General features: G+C 36.2%; 1 pseudogene; it reads right to left on the bottom strand.

Annotated features, from left to right (window-relative positions):
- Positions 1–6097: 6097 nt before the first annotated feature.
- LOC119471716 lies at positions 6098–6185 on the bottom strand (annotated as a pseudogene).
- Positions 6186–7309: the final 1124 nt, after the last annotated feature.

The raw sequence follows: 7309 nt of genomic DNA, 5'->3' as shown, positions 1-7309 counted from the left end.
CCAGGATGGTCTCGATCTCCTGACCTTGTGATCCACCCACCTTGGCCTTCCAGAGTGCTAGGATTACAGGCGTGAACCACCACAATTGGCCTAAATTTTTTATTAGGGGAAAAAAAAAAAAGGGTGTCCAAGGCAAGATATTATTAAAAGTGTAGAGAAACACACTCATAACCAAACATTCATTTAAAAACTCAGAATGTTGTAAACTGATACTCAAATGTTAGGTTTCTGAATATACTAATTTTTTCCTGAATCTATAAACAGGTATCTTTGTAACTCAAAGCTAGTAGTACAGTGGAAAAAATTTTAAGTACCTATTTAAATCAAAGACTGTCTTGATAAATATAACAAAGTAGCTCAAATTTCATAAGCTCACATACTATCCCAAAAGGAAGGTTCCAAAAAGGTTAGGTTTTATATAAAAACAGACTAAAAATGGAATCAAAAAGAAGAATATATATATTTAATACTGTGATTGCTATGTAATTGATAAAGTAAAAGACTGGCTTTTTTTCTAAAACGAAATCAGAAAAGAGAGGAGCAAATAAAACATTTTTTAAAAAGTCTTGGGAAAATTCCCTTTGCTGACTTTTTTGGAAAAAAAAAAAAAAAAAAAAGTCTTGGGAAAAAGGCAGTGGAGGTGGGGTGGGAGGGTGATGATGGCGGCAGAACCACAGGAGATTAACTGATGAAATTCAGCTTTCTCCTGAGTTAACTCAAAAGATTGCCTATTGCATGTTTTGATATTTCTAATTATTAAAAGTAATTTCTTATACTGAACATTTTATTTATTGAAATAAAAGCGATTTCTAAAAACAAGACACTTAACACCTTTACCTGGATTTCAGATAAAGCATCTTGGCTAAACATTCATGTTCCATAAACATATCTGTTCCCTCTAGACATTATTTTAAAAATAAACTAAAACAGAATACACAAAAATTAGTCCACTCAGGAAGAGAAGGAAGGAAAGATATTTCACTCCATGTATTTGAGCCCTTTTAAAACATACAAAGGGACTTCAAAAAATTTGTGGAAAAATAGAATTAAAAGATAAAAAACATAAACTTCTCAATATAAGCTCTAGCAAATCAAGACACTTTTGTAAGCAATAATACCAGCCATTCAGTCCATTCCTGAAGAACTAAGGGTCCTGGGAATTTAGCCATGTCAATGCAATCTTTTTTACATTAACTGAAGAAAAACGGGTACCCTTAAAAAAAAATTCAAGATTAGGAATCAAAGAAGTCAGAAGGAGCTAAAGCAGGACTGCAAGGCAGATGCCTCATGATTTCCCCTCAAAATTATTGCAGAACTGCCCTAGTTTGATGAGAGGCCTGAGCTGCACTGTTGGGGTAGAGTACCTTTTGGTGAAGCTCTTGCAGGCATTTTTCTGCTAAAGCTTTGCCTAATTTTTTCAAAATACTCTCATAAACAGATGTTACTGTTCTTTGGCCCTTCAGAAAGTCAACAAGCAAAATGATTTAAGCATTCCAAAAACCTGCTTTGCCATGACCTTTGCTCTTGACCAGTCTGCTTTTGCTCTGACTGGACCACTTCCACCTCTTGGTAGCCATTGCTTTGCCTGTGCTTTGTCTTCAGAAGTGTACTGGTAAGCCATGTTCTATCTCTTATTACAATTCTTCAAAGAAATCCTTTAGGATCTTGATCAAACTTGTTTAAATTTCCACTGAAAGCTTTGCTCTTGTCTGCAGGTGATCTGGGTGTAAACAGTTTTGGCATCCATTGAGTCGGAAGTTTGCTCAATTCATTTCTTCAGTCAAAATTGTATAAGCTGAACCAATTGAGATGTCTATGATGTTGGCTATTGTTTCTGCTGTTAATTGTTGGTTCTCTTCAATCAGGGCATAAACAAGATTAACTTTTCCATGTCAAATTGATGTGACTGGTCTGCTGCTGTGGGCTTCATCTAAAGCTCTGTTTTGTCTTAAACTAGTTCTGCATTTGTAAGCTGTTACTGATTTCTTTGGGGCTTGTCTCCATTAATTTTTTTGTAAAGTATCGATGATTTTACCATTCTTCCACATCACAACCTTCACCATCAATTTGATGTCTGTCCTTGCTTCAATTTTAGCAGAACTGATTTTGCCTTGATAGGGGCTCTTTGCAACCTATGTCCTATCCTTCTTAGTGCCTCAAACTAGATCCTGTTCAGACATGCTATAACAAGTTATTATGAATTCATTTTGAGGCAAAAAAATTTATAAGATGCGCTCATAAAACTACATTTTTTCAATAATGAAAAACTAATCACTCCTTAATTTGAGAATCACCTGGGTTTCCTAAACTTATATATTTTTTTAATTCAAGCTGAACTAAAGTATCATTTACATCTTACATGTAAGTCTAATAGAATAGAATTAAAAGTTACAATGTAGAAACAACGTAAGGTCCAGCTCCATGCCTTGTCACAATTAAGAGACCCATAAAGATTTTGACAAAACAAATAACAAATGCTTAGTGGACATTCCAAGCTCTAACTTGCATGTTTAAAACAGTTTTCATCTTCTTTACCAACCAGTGGCTTTTCTTGACTTGCCAAATTAGTGCATGGTAGTTCCCCCTTTTCTTAAATCTTGAGTGTATTTTGTTTTCCTTCTTCTCTACCTCTATAGTCAGAGATCAAACGCTGTCAAGTTTTCCTCCCCCCAAAACAATTTCTTGCTCACCTATTCCTTTCTCTCTCCAGATCCTACACTAGTTTCATCTCATGCTGAAACCCCTTCCACAGTATCTTGTCTCCCTACCTCCAATTCCTGTGTCATTTCTTCAGTTATATTGGGCGTTATTTCTAAATAATTTTCCAACACTGTATTTTATTTATGCCATGCCTTACTGTATCTGTTCAAAAACCTTCGGCAAAAGTAACCAAAATTAAAAGGGAAATCTGTTTGGAAAAATATGTACAGGAAGTTACTACTATTACATAATAAACTCAACCAATTAAATAAAATATCAAGACTCTAATACATAATTAGAAATCTGAATAGACAACCTGTAAAAGAATCAGTAAGTGAAATCACAGAACAAGGTCCCATTTCACCAATTCACAATAAAAACCTTACAAAGAAAAAAAGGGCTCAATATATTTTGTACCTATTAAATTAGCAAAAATGATAATTATAGACCACTCAATGCCACTAGCTAAACTCACAGGTAGGGTGACAGTGTAAATTATTATAACCAGCTTGAAAAACAACACAGCAATGTTTCAAGAGTCATAAAATGTTCATACAATGACTCTTTAAATTTACCCCTATAAGAACAGTCCAAAAGATAGAAAATACTGTATGCACAAAGAAGATAATTGAAGGACCATGAAACCTACATAATCATGCAACAGAAAAATGAAAAAGATGAAGAAGCTTGATGGAATATTTTCAGGCATTAAAATCATTGTGGAGACTGTCCAAGCAGTTACACTGAACACTTGTTATAATGTTAAAGGAACACAGAAAACCAAAAACTACTCTAAGAGGAAAGAAAATACACATAGACGAGGAAGAAGGCAATTTAAAAAATCTCTTCGAGTGGCATTAAAAGTGATTTATTTTTTCTTTTGAGACAGTTTCGCCGTGTTGCCCAGGCTGGAGTGCAGTGGTGTGATGTCGGCTCACTGCAATTCTACCTCCCAGGTTCTACTGCCTCAGCCTCCAGGGTAGCTAGGATTACAGTCGCATGCCACCATGCCCAGCTAAATTTTGTACTTTTAGTAGAGATGGGGTTTCACCATGTTGGCCAGGCTGGTCTCGAACTCCTGGCCTCAAACGATCTGTCCACCTTGGCCTCCCAAACTGCTGGGACTCAGGTGTGACCACGAAGCCTGACCGATTTTATTTTTTAGTTCCATGAGAATTTGTAAAATTGGAAATAAGACAAAACAAAAATAATGGTCAATCTCTGCTTACACCCAATCTTCTAAGACCCTCTAAAACCCTGGGCCATAATACTCCACTGGATTCGGACGTGCAGCTGAAACATTAGCAGGCTGGCCACATGCAGTTTTCCCTACATAATCTTCAGCCAATCATCCTTTCTGAGCTGGTTTACCCTCTGTTTCAAATGCAGATTTTCTTATATTCTTGCTCACAACCTTTCATCCAATCAGAATGCCTTCTCTCCTTCTAATTTTACACATTATATCTCACTATCCGTGAAAAGCCTTTAACAACCATTATATATTTCTTTCTGCTCTGCTTTCTAAAGGAATTTGTCCTTTAAAAGAACCACTAGATGTTACTGTATACAGAACTTTGATAAATCTATTATCAGGTTCCATTTAAATCTATAAGGTTACATAAATTGCTTAAATCTTTTGAATTAACTACTTAACTTTCCACATGTGTAATTACATTGTCTTTTTTATTGACCATAAGCTCCTGGAGCATAGATCCTTGTAGGAAAGCCATTAGGCAACTCGTATCTGCTTGAATCTGAATCCCAAAATATGTTGTCATTCTAGTTTGAATTATTGGTGAAACGAAACCATTATCTATGACTCCACGTGGCCATAAAATCAGCAGTTAAATCTAACACATCGCTGGGTGCGGTGGCTCATACCTGTAGCCCCAGCACTTTCGAGAGGCTGAGGTGGGCAGATCACGAGGTCACAGGAGTTCGAGACCAGCCTGGCCAATATGGTGAAACCCCCGCCTCTATTAAAAATGCAAAAATTACTGGGCGTGGTGGCGCACACCTGTATTCCCAGCTACTCGGGAGGCTGAGGCAGGAGAGTTGCTTGAACCCAGGAGATAGAGGTTGCAGTGAGCCGAGATTGCACCACTGTACTGCAGCCTGGGTGACAGAGCAAGACTCTGTCTCAAGAAAAAAAAAAAATCTAATAGGGCAAAAGACAACATAGAAATTACAAAGTCTGCTTTGGTTACAAGTAAGTAAATTATGCAACTTTCCATAAATTAAATCCTGACGAAAACTGCAACATTTGGTAGCAATCATTTCCACTTCTCAATATATACTCAGGTGTACAGAAATAAATTCTATCATTTTTCAAAAGATATACACACACACACACACACACACACACACACACACACACGAGCAACATTACCAGTCTTGATTACGTAAGAGTAGCTAAGTAAAATTACTTACCACAAACAGATTGCACATCTAGGTTTTTTAAAACTGGAATACCTTGCTTAATTTTCCCACAAAATCAGTCTTACCCTAAAAGACAAAAGACTTTTTTAAAAATTTGACTATGTTATAGCTCATTCAGAATACAGACTGTTTATTTAAACACACACACACACACACACACACACACACACACACACACACAAATTTACTTCCCTCCTAAACACTCTCGTTGATAAGAATAATTAAAAAAAAATTACAAACATGTTCACGGTGTTCTGGGATAAAAATATCAAGTACTCAAAACTGGGAGCCACATGAATGGGCAGACAAATCTATAAGGATGTGCTAATTTTGAGATTTCAGTCTAAAATACCACATTGGGAAGCCAATTACGTATTCTCAAACTCTTGATCAAAGAAATAAAACATTCTTCAATATAGCTTTATGTCACAGAAACATTAAAAAGTTGGTAATTATGACTCATATTAGTTTGGGCTCATTGAACTAACAGGTTACAAAAATACAACTATATCATAATTTTATTGTTTTATATCCAAGACATTATCTGGTAACTACTAATATTCATCTATAGTTAACATCGAGATATTATAAAATACTTAAAAAAGGATTGGGGAATAAAAAGAAGCCCAAAAAAACTAATACTCTTGATACATTCCATGCTTTTAATTTATTTATTTAGAGACAAAGTTTCACTCTTGTTCCCCAGTCTGGAGTGCAATGGTGCGATCTCGGCTGATTGCAACCTCCGCTTCCTGGATTCAAGTGATTCTCCTCCCTCAGACTCCCAAGTAGCTGGGATTACAGGCATACGTCACCACACCCAGTTAATTTTGTACTTTTTAGTAGAGACAGGGTTTCTCCATGTTGGTCAGGCTGGTCTCGAATGCCCGCCTCAGCCTCTCAAAGTGCTGGGATTACAGGAGTGAGTCACCGAACCTGGCTTTAATTTTTTATTTTTAAAAGAAATGCTTCCTATGTCATCCTTGCACAGAGGCCATGCTAATCTCTGTATCGTTCCAATTTTAGTAGGTGAGCTGCCAAAGCGAACATGATACAGTCTTCTTGGTCATCTAAATCTACATCTCATTATCAATTACAAATCAATTCAATATTAAACTAAGTATTTGGAATATTTTAAAAATTTAAGGTTAAAACAGCATCTGTGAAACATTAATTTTCAGGAAAGAATTATTGTTAAAAGACATTACAATGAAAAACAAGCCTGGGCAACTAAAAAAAAAAAAAATTAGCTGGGCCTGATGGTGCACACCTGCAGTCCCAGCTACTTGTGAGGCCAAAGTAGGAGGATCCCTTGAGCCCATAAGTTTGAGGCTACAATGAGCTAGGATCATGCCATTGCACTCCAGCCTGGGTGACAGAGATCCTGTCTCAAAAACAAAACAACACAACAAAGTGAAAAAAAGAAAGAAAAAAGGGAAAAAAACCCAAGAAACCAAAAGATGTAAGTTGGCTTATTTCAGATTTTATATACAAATATGCATACAGATTCAGAAGCGGCATCTACAGAAGTGAGGGAACGCAACAGTGATTAAATAAAACAGTTGCTGCTTTCTGGGAACAAAGTTTCAAATTTGGGAAGAGTCAAACAAATGCAAAGAAAGTGTGGTGAGACACACGTCTTTATTATCAGGCTACCAAGGCACTGAGGAACGAATGCACACAAGAATGGGAAACTTTAGAGAAGGCTACAAGGAAAAATGAAGCAGTTAAATTCAACTAACTAGACCATAAAAATAATTTGTTGTTAGTATTCCTAAACATCACTTCTGTGTAGCAAAATGTTTCACTGTACAAATGCTCACCTAAAGTGAAAAAAATATATAAAGTTTAAAAATAAATCCTAGGGTCCAAGAAAAATTCTCATATATTTTATGGTACGTGTAACTTAAAGTCTGTGATATTTCTACTTGAAGAAACAGAGGTCCAAGAGAGAATGTTCAAAAATAAAGCTAAAGAAAAACCAGAAAATAGGGTGGAGAGACAGTAATGAAAAGGACAACAAATGTTAAATGCAGTAAAAAAAGCTTTTTGATACACTACTGTATAAGCATCCCTAGCCTTAAATATATAATACACACACACACACACACACACACACACACACACACACAACACACGCACGAGAGAGACAAAGTCTCAACTGTTGCCC

Source organism: Cebus imitator, unplaced genomic scaffold (genome assembly GCF_001604975.1).
Source record: "Cebus imitator isolate Cc_AM_T3 unplaced genomic scaffold, Cebus_imitator-1.0 Scaffold70, whole genome shotgun sequence".
Lineage (NCBI taxonomy): Eukaryota > Metazoa > Chordata > Mammalia > Primates > Cebidae > Cebus > Cebus imitator.
This window is presented reverse-complemented; position numbering and strand designations above follow the sequence as displayed.